The sequence below is a fragment of the Humulus lupulus genome, chromosome 5, assembly GCF_963169125.1.
Source record: "Humulus lupulus chromosome 5, drHumLupu1.1, whole genome shotgun sequence".
Lineage (NCBI taxonomy): Eukaryota > Viridiplantae > Streptophyta > Magnoliopsida > Rosales > Cannabaceae > Humulus > Humulus lupulus.
The window spans coordinates 77894406-77907790 of record NC_084797.1 but is presented as its reverse complement, the minus strand read 5'-3'; the positions used below and the strand labels follow the sequence as shown (position 1 = coordinate 77907790).

Sequence of the window (13385 nt, the reverse complement as noted above, 5' to 3'; positions counted from 1 at the left end):
TCCCTATTCGAACATTACTGCTCGCGTACTTATAAACAATCAATGATAATATAGCAAAAAAACATACGTAATAAGCAAATACTTGTAATAAATACAATAGTTGGCAAGAATAACTGGTTGCGCACAATTCCTTTTAGTTTTCATAATGAAATGGACAAAATTCATGTCTGTACGAGTGACTAAAAATTGATCTTACACTTATAAGCGACCAGCCATCTAACTGGCCAGCCCTTGTTCACAAACTTTTAAAAAGTAAAATTAATACAAGCCAATTCTTTAAAAATAATTGTGCATTGATAATACCTGCGCATGTGCTCTCCATTCCAATAGCGAGGAACGAGATCTCCATTTAAGCGAGCAAGTTTATATGTGGCTGGTTGAAGGATTTCTTCAATTTGATATGGACCTTCCCAGTTCGGTCTGAGTACTCCAGCATTCTGGTCGCGAGCATTGAGAAAAACTCCTCTAAGTACCAAATCTCCCACGTCAAACTTTTTTTTTTTGTGTACTTTAGAGTTAAAATATCAAGCAACCTTTTACTAGTAAGCTGCAACTCTAAGCTGAGCCTGCTCACCCCTTTCGTTGACCATGTCCAAAGACTCCATTAAAAATTTGTTATTCATGCTCTGGTTATATGTAAGCCTTCTATACGATAGTGGATGTAACTCAACAGGTAACATGGCTTCATACCCATAGGCCACGAAAAATGGTGTATGGCCTGTTTCTGTTCGGTGAGATGTTCTATTCGACCAGAGTACTTTTGGCAATTGCTCTAGCCATCTCTTTGCTTCTTTGAGCCTTTTCTTCAGTGTGTCCTTCAGAGTTTTGTTAACGACTTCAACCTGTCCGTTGGCTTGTGAGTGAGCAACTGACAAAAAAATCTTCGTGATACCATGCCATTCGCAGAAATCAGTGAAAAGGTTGCTGTCAAATTGTGTGCCATTATCTGAGACAATTTTTTTCGGAAACCCATATCGGCATACAATGTTTTTGACGTAGAAATCCAATACTTTCTTAGTCATGATTGTTGCGAGTGGCTCAGCTTCGACCCACTTAGTAAAGTAGTCAACAACAACTACTGCATACTTGACATTCCTTTTTCCTGTAGGCAAAGATCCGATTAGGTCAATTCCCCAAACTGTGAATGGCATAGAGTCTTCGATCATGGTAGGCCAGAAATATCCTTGTTGAAGATTCTTCTTTGGCAAACTTTGCCCCCCAGTGTGATCTCCACATAAACCTTTCATGTACTTCTTGCATCAATTCCTTATCCTTTTCCTTAGAGACACACCGTAATAAAGGCATTAAGTATCCTCGTCTTTACAAGACTCCATCGATCAAAATAAACCAAGTCGATTGTTTTTAAAGCATCCTTGCCTTATTCTTATATGCTGGTAATAATCCTTGTTCAAGAAATTGTATGATGGGAGTCATCCATGTGTCAGACACTTGTATAATTAGCGAGGATTCTTCCGCTTGAACGCTTGGTGTCAAAAAACGTTCAACCGGTACTATGCTCAAAGCATCAACATCTTTGGCACTTGCTAACTTGGCTAAGGCATAGGCGTTTGAATTATGATCGTGAGGTACTTGCTGGAGAGTATACTTCTTAAACTGTGCTAATAAATCCTTCGCCTTGTTCAAACAAGCAACCATCTTGAAACCCCTAGCCTGTTATCTCCAATAATCTGATTAACTACTAGTTGGGAGTCACTATATATTTCTAGTGACATTATGTTCATATCCTTGGCTAGTCTTAATCCTGCGAGAAGAGCGTCATACTCGGCTTCATTGTTAGAGGTCGTAAAGTTGAATCTGATAGCACAGTGAAATCGATGTCCCTCGGTTGTGATTAATATCAGCCATGCCCCTGCATTGTGCTCGTTGAAGGATCCATCTACGAACAACTTTCAGCTAGGGTTTCATTTTGAATATTGGTGTTATTACCAGTTCGCTGGCAGGGAGTCCAGTTAATTCTGCAAACAAATCTGCCAGAGCCTGTCCCTTAACAACTGCTCGTGGTGCATAGGAAATTTCAACCTGCCCCAACTCAACTGCCCATTTTAGTAATCGACTAGTGACTTTTGGTTTTTGTATGACTTGCCATAGTGGGTGGTCAGTAAGCACTATTATGGCGTGAGCCTGAAAGTAGGGTCGCAATTTTCTAGACACCAGTATGAAGCAATAAGCCAATTTCTCTATGGGCGGATATTGCAATTCTGCTTCCACTAGCCTTTTGCTTACGTAGTATACTCCTTTTTTATTGTTGTCTTCCTCTCTGATTAAAACAACACTAGCAGCATACTCTGTTATTGCTAAGTAGATGTACAAAGTCTCTTCTTCAACTGGCTTGGAAAAAATAGGAGGTTGCGACATGTGGGCTTTGAGCGCCAGAAAAGTCTATTCGCACTCCTCTATCCATTCAAATTTTTTGTTTCCTTTGACTAGATTAAAAAATGGAACACATTTGTCCATAGACTTAGATATGTATCTACTTAGGGCAACAATTCTTCCTGTCAGGCTTTGTACGTCTTTAACTTTGGCAGGTGGCTGCATCTCAACCAGTGCTTGAATTTTTTCGGGATTAGCTTCGATTCCTCGTGAGTTTGCTATGAATCCCAAAAAATTTCCTGATCCTACACCAAAGGAACACTTTAGAGGATTTAGCTTCATCTAATATTTGTTCAAGATATTGAAGCATATCTATTGGTCCTTGATGTGTTGACCGGCCTTTCTTGACTTGACTAGCAAATCTTCGACAAAGACTTCCATGTTATTGCCGATCAGTTCTTTGAACATATGGTTGACTAGTCGCTGGTAAGTCGCACTAGCATTTTTCAAACCGAAGGGCATTACATTGTAGCACTAAAGTATTATATCTTTTCAAAAGGTAGTGTGATCTTCATCAGGTGGTAGCATACTAATTTGATTATAACTGTAGTACGCATCCATGAATGATCAAACTTCATGTCTTGATGTAGCATCGACCAGCTGGTCAATTATTGGAAGTGGGAAACAATCCTTCATGTAGGCTTTATTAAGGTCTGTGAAATCCACGCACGTCTTCCACTTACCATTTGGCTTGGGAACTAGTACGGGATTAGAGACCCAAGATGGATAAAATGCTACCCTTATGAATCCATTTTCCTTCAGATTCTCGACTTCTTCTTTTAGGGCTATAGATCTATCTTTGTCAAGCAACCTTCTTTTTTGTTGTACAAAGGGATGATTTTTGTCTATATTCAAGACATGGCTGATCACCGATAGGTCTATCCCAACCATGTTGTTATGCGACTAGGAAAAGACCTCCTGGTGTCTCTTCAAAAATTGCACCAATTTGGTTTTTGTAGTTATCTCTAAGTTTTTACCGACTTTCACAAACCTGGTCGAATCTTTCTCTTCTAGTTGGACCTCCTCGAGGTCCTCCACAAGCCCTATGTTTTCTTCAAAATCCTCAAAGCGAGGATCTAAGGCCCTATCCTCCCTTTGGGAAATGCCCTACTTGGTGACTTGTTCACCTGATTGGGCTTGCGTTTCATTTACTACCAGCAACCATTTTTGGCTCCACTTCCTAATCTTCCTTTCCTTGCTTTTGTGATCGAGGAATTGTATCATTTACTGGTTTCTCATTGGTTTCCCAACACACATCCAACTCTTGCATCAGTTGGAAACTTAATGGACAAATGCCAGACCAAAGTTATGGCTTGTAGATCGAGGAGTATGGGTCTTTCGATCACTGTATTATATGCAGATGGAAAATTATCTATTATAAAAGTAATGAGTAATGTCCTGTTTGCAGGTGCAGTTCCTGCTGTGACTGGGAGTCTGATCGACCCTGTTGATGCTTGCCCTTCGCCAGAAAAACCGTAGATGATTTAATTGCATTGCTCTAAATCTTGCGCTGAAAATTTCATTCTATCCAGTCAAGAATTATACAAAATATTGACCGAGCTTCCTATATCTACCAATACTCATTTTACCATCATGTTGGCGATCTGAACATCCACGAACAGAGGATCTGAGTGGGGAAATCGAACATGCTGTGCGTCCGGCTCAGAGAAAGTTAATAATTCTTCTTCTGTATTTTGGGAGTTCGCTCCTTGACATGCATTTTGATGTCCTGATCATGACGTACGGTTCTGGCATATCTCTCCCTCGCATTACCACTATCACCTACTATATGTAACGACCCAAAATTACTAATAAGGCTTAAGGGCCTTGATTAGTGTGTCGGGAGGGCATAATTGGAAGTTATGTGAATTAATGGTGAAAACGCATGATTATGTGATATGCATGCTTATATGTGTATATGGATCTATGAAATGCATGTCTAAGAGTATTTGTATGCATGTAGGCCCTGTTTAGCTTAAAGGGGTATATTTGTAACTTTAGCCCGTTAAGGGCATAAATGTGATTATATGTTATAATTGTGAAGACCACATTATTATGTGGATGTATATATATCTATAGCATGCAAGTTGAGGTGATCCTAGGGAGCCAGATAGCGGGAAAGACACAACGTGACCCAATACTTGGCATGAGGCGAGTCAAGGGGTATTTTGGGTATTAGATGGTTATTCGGGTTATCGGGTTATGGAAATAAATAATTGGAGATATATTTGAGGTTAGGAAGCCTAAGTGGGAATACTGGGGAAGTTTACCATTTTGCCATCGGGGACGTTTTTGGTACCCCGAGCTTTGGGTTTAACATATGTAAGATAAAACAAAGAAGGAATTAGCTAGAAACACCCAAACCGACCCTTTTCTTCTTCTCAGCTCAATTCTCTCTCTCTCTCTCAAGGAACACTACAAGAAAAAATGCTTTTAATAAGACCAAAAATGTGTTATCAAGACATACCATAACACTTTTTGACGTGTTAAGACCGACTATGTTATCGTAGGTCAGGGTACTTTACATAACACTTTATCATTGTTATACAGATGTGTTATTATACTGTCAACGATAACACACTTTCTGTGTTATTTTAATAAATAGATAAGTGTTTGTGGATGCTCAAAATTCAACACCAGTAAAGAACCCACATCTCATGCCTAAGGTCCCTGGAAGGTCCAAACCAACCATGTTTGAAGTCCATTTGAACCCTCAACTTAGTGCTCAAAATGACCCTGCTCCAAATGACCTTGCTCCAAATGGCCCTTCTCCAAATGACCACTCCACCTTGGACACTAGTAAAGAGCCCAAGCGTCCTGCGTGCCCCATCGCCTCGCATGCCCCACGCGCCCCACGCGCCCCGCGCGTCCCGCTCACCTCGCGATACCACCAGGAGACAAGCGTCTCGTGGCCCCCAAGACGCCACACGCAATAGTCACACTGTGGTCCTCGTGGTGGCCTCCTCTCACACACCAGCCTCGTCTTTAGGGGTGTCCACATGGTGACCATGGAGCAAGAAGAGTTAGAATACGGATGGTACGATGTCCTTGCTAGACAGGTAGTGGCAGTACAAGAATGGTACTTGGTTAGGATTCCCTCAACATGCTTATGAGATCCGTACCCAACAAGTAGTGGAGGCATAATATGGTACCAAGACAGGAGTACTTTTGCAGACCCCTAACACGTACTAGAGCAAACCCCCACTCTTCCAACACCACTACCCTTGAAACCACTCTCCTGATAGTGTACTTGTGTACCATCTGGTCCCCTTATCCACAATGTATCAAGGGCCATTAGAGCCCACTATAAAAGGAACCACACTTCCACATGGGAAGGGGTTGGAAAAAATACTGTAGCACTACACCATATTAAATAGAAGTTCATTTCACCATTTTCTTTCTGCAACTGTTCTTTGAGTTCCCAATTAGATCTTTGAAGTTTTTCTTTTGATAATCGCTACATTTCTATTTTTCTAACTTAACTTGGTTGACGAGTTCTCACCGTCAACAGTGTTAATTATATTATTTATAGTTGATTATATAACACATTTCAATACTTATAAATTTGTGTTATACTACACTTTAGTATAACACATTTTTTGTGTTGTACTACACTTTAGTATAACACATTTTTTGTGTATATAATGAAGTTTGCATAACAAAATTCTTTACTTATTAAAAGTGTTATTGTAATAGATATTATAACATCATCAAATTAAGTACATATAATACGATAACTTACTGATATATACTAGCATCATCAAATGAACTTGATTTTCAAATAACAAAAAGTAAAAACATTCAAAATTGTATTAACAATCCACAAATTAGTTTAAAACATTCAACACTGTCATCAACAACAAAATGTTCTTTAAGTATTTAAGTATTCTTAAATATTCAACATATTGAAAAGTTACTACTTTCAGCACAAAATATTCTACAGCTGCCCAACACAAAGCCTTCAAAATTAAGTATCCTTTTCTATTTCGCTTGTCACATCTGCAAAATAAACAAAGAAATATTTTATTATTATTTTCTAGCATCACAAATTACTTCAAGAAAAATACTATGGAAATTATTTCCAAGAGAGGACACCACATACAAAATAATGAATTCACAACTACACCAAAGCAAACAAAGAAACCAAACACTAATTTATAAGACTTTGGTTCTTTTATTAGTATGAAAATGTACCTCTTGGAATATCAAAATATTTTACCGCTTGTCACACCTCATATAATCCAGATAAAACATATCAAAAATAAATAAATAACTACTGCATGCAAGGAAAAGTAAAAGTATGTCCTCTCCCAAGCAAAGCAGACATTGATATGCATCTGACCACATTTCCAAATATAGCCAACTACTCCAATAAAAAAGAAATCAAAACAATGAAGTACATATAATATGATAACTTGCCTAGACAAAAATATGAAATTCTGATACTGTATTATAAAAAATAAAAACGGACTTCTTAGTTCTGAAGTACATCTCACATCTCAATTTTCTTTTGGTAGCTAAATCTATTTGTGCCTAAATATATAATTGAAAACTTTATGTATTATTTTGGGCATTACCATTTTATTTTGGTAGCAAAGAAAAAACATTTACCTACTAATTTTTTGGTAGCTAAAAATAAAGTTTCAATCATTTTATTTTGCAAAATTTAGCTACTATTGTGAGAGACTGATCTAAATCAGGTTTTTATGTTTAACAATGCTAAAGTTCTGTGTATCATAATGAAATGAATATTTGAGAGTCTAGTGAAAAACTTGTTCATTAAATGGTGTCTCCTAAGGAAATTGGCAATCTAAAAAGTCAGTGTGTGACTAATGTCCAATGCTCAATAGTGAAGAATATAGTGTCAATCAAGATCCCAAACTATGGATAGTTATCGTTAGATTCTCATATGGCTTTAGCATTTTATAAATTTTGCTTTTTGGTACATCAATCTATTGAATTGAAAATTTGAGGCATATCTATTTACAATGCACAAATTCATCATGAGTTTACATCCTATCACTTAGACATCACACTTGTGTTTATTTAGACACCACACGAACAAAGACAGCCAAAAATTTATAGAACATACCAGCAACATGAAAATAATGGGTTCAGCGAGGTTTTCCTACTTTTCAAGTTTTGACAAAAAGCAGTAAACATATCACTTAAATTTTAGAAACTTACATAAAGAATTATTTAAGAAGCACCTTCGGCCATTGCAAGTGGCTGAAGGTTCGGTGTTGACGGCGTCACACGTGGCTGGTGGACTTCGGCGTCAATGGTGGCTAGAAGAAGCAGTCGCACACGGACAGGAAGAGAAAAGTGGGAAAAAGAAATACCAAGCCACCCATCACCTCTCCGTGAGACCGAGCCATCCACGACCCTCCGCAAGCCCGAGCCCTCCAACCCCGTCCATAACCCTATCCGCGAGTTTCATTTGGAGTCTTGATCAAGGTCCTACAATATGCAAACATAGAAAAACACTATATTCATGCACAATTTTCAATAGAAATGAAAGAATATATATTGTACAATTTTCAATAGAAAGGAAAGAAAGAAAGAAAAACAACATCAGTCATACAACATTATTACCATTCGTTATCAATGAGAGTCGAAGCTTTTATGTACAACTTTTCTAGTAAACAACTATTTTTACTGAAGTGTTTTGGCCACTAGGGACTTTAGTCTCTCGTTTACCTTAATCACAACATTGCAACCAGAAGAAACAACACCATATGCAATACAAAATATCAATAAAAAAAATACAACAACTCAGGCTAGGCAGAGGTAACAAATGATACAAGAAATCATTTCTTGATGGGGTAGAGAAGGAGGCGGAGAGCAAGGAGGCGGAGATCAAGGAGGAAAAGAGGCGGGGGCAGAGAGCACAACCTGATTGAATGAAGCCTAAACCCCATCGTTGAACCCAGCTTCGCCGAACATGAAACCAACACGCCATCCCACCTTGCATTGCTAGCCTCCCCGTCCCACCTCGCACTGCAAGCCCTGTAGCCTCCTTTAGCCACTGCAAGACAGAGAGGGAGATAGAATGGAGAGAAGGAAGGCAGTGACTGGAGAAAGAGAGAGAAAAAGAACGGAAGAGATCGAGGGATGAGATAGGGAATATAGGGTTTTGTTTTTCTTTTTTAAATATATAAAAGATCTACAATTTTTTTTTGTTTCCCTCCATTTTAACTTGCTTTCTAACTTTTTAGGTTACCTATTATAATACTTTTCCCATTAGCTTATAATTATGTATTATAGAAAGAGGTATTTGGTGTAGTGACTTGAATAGAATTATAATATTTTGCCTAATCTAGGCTTACAAAATAGTAAATCATCATTGGTAATTGTATGCAAAAGATGTAAATAACTGTCTAAATCATCTACAAGACTCTAGTGGTATTACTGAAATGGCACAAACTAACATAATGACATTGTGATGCAGTGCTCAATCTTGATTGTAAGTGATCAACTTCAAGCCAATAGTTGTATAAAGCTTGAAGTAGGCTTACAACAACAAGCAAAATGTACTCCCAACTGTGTAGAATACAACATCCATCCTTACATTCTCATTTTCTGCAACACAAAAAAAATACGTGATAAGTAAAAATTACAATAAGGGGATGAGAAAATTACATGAGATAACTGTGAAAAAAAATTACATGAGATAATAGAGATAGATTTATTAAACATCATACCATCTGCATTTACAAATTATATAGCTGAAAAAAATCAACATAAGGACAAAAAATCAACTTAAGACATATTTTTTATGATTTTACTACATTAATGTATTAAAAAAGAAATCTTGAATAACAAAACGGTTCTTCTTTTTGTCACCCATATATATGATATATTTATAGCTAATAGACATGAAAATAAAGTATCAACTATGAATTTATATAAATATAATATAATGTTTCACAATAAGCTGCAACAACAATCCTTTAGAAAATTAATTTTTATGCTATCAAACACATCATTTTCAGCAGAAAAATAGAAGAAAAATAGAGGAAAACCAGAGAAAAGGGGCAACATTTCAACTTGTATTCTATACAATTACATCTTATTTTTTTGATACAAAAACATAAACAAAACTTGTCCAATACACTTCCTCTAAGCTGTTAATCTCAGCCCTACATAGTTTTTACAAAACAAAAATTATAAATAAAATATACTAATGATAATAGCAGCAACACATTGTAAAAAGCAGAAACAATAAAAATATTTTCTCACGCAACTTAAGAAGTTTATCAACTTCTTTACTTTCAAGCAACGAGTCATGAGTGCATAATATGTTATGCAAGCATCAAAGTGGATTACTAATTCTTGACTTGAGTGGAGACCGATAAAACATGAAAGTGGATTGTTATACTATATAGTTAAAGTGGACTAATAAAGCATTTAATGATTCATCAGAACATTTACATTTCTACTACACTCATAATAGTTGAATATAGTTTAAGCAACATTTTGCAAAGATCCCTACTCTTTATTTAATTTTCTCTTAAAAAACAATAAAAGAAGACTGTTGTAAAAAAACGATTCAAATCAAAGAAATGAGATAGAAAACAAAATTATATTATCAAATTAACATAATAATGTTTCTTAATTACCAATTGCAGTCAAATGTTATTTCTTCTCCATCATCTTTTCCTTCTTACTAGATGACCTTGTTATATCCAAGTTTACCAATAGCCATCGCACTCTCTCTCTTCTTTGTACAATAGGCATTCTTCAAAGTTGCAACCCTAAAAGCAACAACAAATAAGCATAAGCATGATAGTCATTCATCCATCTTTTTACCACTAATAATCATGAGCAAAGTAACCAGGTAAAAACTAGTGGTAGTTCTTAAAAAAATCAATTGTTGTAGTTATTAGTCAATTACACAATCATCTCATATAAATTTTTAAAAATAATCAAAGATGTTTATAACTACAAAAATAAGAGTGTAGTGATTTTTCTACATGTCAATATTATTAAAAAAAATAAGTAAATAATGCATTACCTGAACTCCAAAAGTAATCTAGTAAACAGAGTATTAATAAGCTGAGACTACACTAAAAGTTTGACTTACAAAAGCAAAAATTCAACTAGTGATTTATTGTTTATTTTTTAATGTAGTAATAAATTAATACTCCATCTTCACATAATTATTGCATCTCATCGTAGTAAATATAAATAGAAAAATAAATGGTGATTGAAATTCTAGTATGAGAACATATGATTGTTTGCTTGAATAAGAACTTGGCAAAGAACGTGATACTAGTAGTCTTGGTCAAATGGACCATTTTTGCATAGAAATATGTGAACATCATGTAGTGATATTAAGATTATTACAAACCAAAGAAAAAATAATTAATCTAGGATTAAGTGTGGTTCCTTTTCATGTGAAAAGAAAAAAAGTAATGTCATGCCTAATCAATACCAACTGTACCTTATATGCTTGAAAAATATATATTATAGCATCATCACCATTATCTACTCTTCATTCACTAAAGGCTAACTCTAGCACACAATATTTAGCATCCATCAAAATATAGTGCCCAAAAAGACTAGTACTCTATCGATAATAGCATCAATAAAACAATAACAGACAGCTATATATACAATTAGCAAATGTTTAGAAACTAGTAAAAAATGTTCAATTATAAAACTCAGACACACATATATAAATCTATATAGGCCGATTTAACATTAATAAAAAAACTCTCACAACAGATTTTATGGTATTATAAATATATCAACCTACTTGTGTGTAGAAATGACGTATTAGTATTATACCAAAGTAAAAAAAAAAATTCACATGTGTCGGACTCAGTTGAAGTTGTTATTGAGGTCACTAAGGAATTATATCAAACACAGTTTAAAGAAAATACAGATTAATGAGGAATTTAATCAAACATATTATATTCACACCTCATCACTTTAAAAGAATCAGAAACAACTCTATAGATTATGCAAACATATGTTTATAAAAGAACATAACATAAATCGGTATATTAAAAATATGTTTAATTTAAAAATAAAAAATATAATAAAGTCAACTACAGATAATTCTTTAAAATTAATTAGTAAACTCAAAATAGAAAGAAATGAGAAACTCAACCAAAAATTAATGGACCGCAATACCTTAGTTTTGGTTGTTCGAAGAAAATATCTACCAGATGATGGACAATAGATGACTTGTTGGATGATGAAGAAGCTTGTGATAATAGAAACCACTAAAACCCATTTCACAAGAATAAGAAATACATCAACTCATTATACAAATGAAAAGAAAACTCTCAAAAGAAAAAAAAAAGTTAAAGAAAACAAAACCCTGCCAGTCCAAGGCTATCAAATTGGGGCTTTTGAAAATTAAAAAAAAAAACAACAACAAAAACAAAAGCAACTCTCATACATAGTTGAACTCAAACCAACTTCTAAGGTTCAATCTCATAAGTTGCAAAAAAAAAGAAAGAGGAAAAAACTAATTATAAAAACCCATACCTTTATACTCCCAGAATATTGAAGGCTAGAGCTCCATTGTTGAAAGCTCAAGAGATAGAGATTGATGATACATCAAAATAACAAATTTTCTCTTTTTGTTCTTTCCAAGCTCTTGAATAATGAGATTAGACAAAATGGAGAGAGATAGAATGGGGAAAAGATGAGAGAGAGACGAAAGAAGAGAGAGATGAGGGGAAATGAAGAATTTGATAAGTTCAAGTGTGTTGCTTAATTTTTTGAGTGTAGGCCCAAATTTTGTAAAGTCCGCCTTTTTTTTTTGTTTTGTCACTTTTTAGGTTTAGCTTTTTAGATATTATAATACTTTTTCAATAGAGTTATATGGATGTGTTGTGAAAACTAGTTTTTGGTGTAGTGGAAGCTAGTGAACCAAAGGAGAACTTAGCTGGAAACTCAAAAGTTTGAGTTGGAACCTTGAGGATTAGCTCAATATTATCTAAGGAATTCAATTAGGAGCTGAGGTAAGTCTTGAATCACATTTTTGGTCATTAAATTCTGTAGTTCTTGGCTGAGTTCTAAGAGTTCTTGGTCATTAAATAGCCATTATTACTTGGGGTCCCATAAACTAAACAAGTCATATGCCCATTATAGTATATGTGACATATGTTATGATATGTTTTAGTATATGTTATGATGTGTTTTAGTATATGTTGTTATGAATTTTATGTATATGATTTATGTGTTAGATTTTCCTTGCTGGGCATTAGGCTCACTCCTTTATGTTTATATGTGTAGGAAAATAGCTTTGGTGGCGAGAAAGGTTCTTGGTAGCTTGGGGATGTGTATTGAGGCGGAATGGAATCGAAGGACCGAGTGTTCGATTCGAGGATGAAGTCTCTTTAATTATGGTTTTCTATGTATTTTTCCACAATTGGTTGTAATAAGTTTTAATTAAGTTTTCATTATGTCAAAGTTATGTTTTGTTTCAAACAATGGGATCCCAATGTCCTACTTATGAATTTTATATAGTTTTAAACCTTTACCTTACAGTTCTGAAATAAAGATATGTTATCTCAAATGTATGTTTTTGTAAGATTAGTATAGAAGTTAGTAATGGTCCAAAGTCTAGAGTAGTTGGGTCATTACAGTTGGTATCAGAGAAACGGTTCATTCGCATGAAGTTCTCCTCGATACACACACTCAAAGCTCCGAATCTGACCGCCAAGTAAGTATTTAAGTTATAGTTATTATGCTTATATGTATAGCTAACGATTTTAGCATTTATGTTTTCAGTTAAGTATGAACGGAGCATTAACCTATGAGGATATCCAAGCCATTAAGGCTTTAAAGAGAATAAGAGAACCAAGAAACACCGTAGGAACACTAGAGAGAATCACTCGGAGACTGCTTTTGTTCCACAGATAAATAGGTCACCTTCAAGAGTCTAAGCAAATCATGATGAGAGCAACGAAACAATACGTTTTAGTAATTAGATGATTTAGAGATTTTCATCCCGTAATAGTAGCCTTAGAGGA

General features: G+C 35.2%; 1 long non-coding RNA gene across 3 annotated transcripts; it reads right to left on the bottom strand.

The window, feature by feature from the left end:
- Window positions 1-6115: 6115 nt before the first annotated feature.
- LOC133780470 (uncharacterized) lies at window positions 6116-12324 on the bottom strand. 3 transcript variants are annotated; one of them, XR_009869345.1, is made up of 5 exons: window positions 11893-12324; window positions 10014-10148; window positions 8910-8973; window positions 7579-7851; window positions 6116-6390 (listed from the first exon to the last, which is right to left on the bottom strand). It is a non-coding gene; the product is annotated as an uncharacterized LOC133780470 (long non-coding RNA). The 3 variants fall into 3 exon arrangements; XR_009869344.1 differs by lacking the exons at window positions 6116-6390; window positions 7579-7851 and adding an exon at window positions 11533-11624 and having other exon boundaries at window positions 8272-8973; XR_009869343.1 differs by lacking the exons at window positions 6116-6390; window positions 7579-7851 and having other exon boundaries at window positions 8272-8973.
- Between the last annotated feature and the right edge of the window lie 1061 nt (window positions 12325-13385).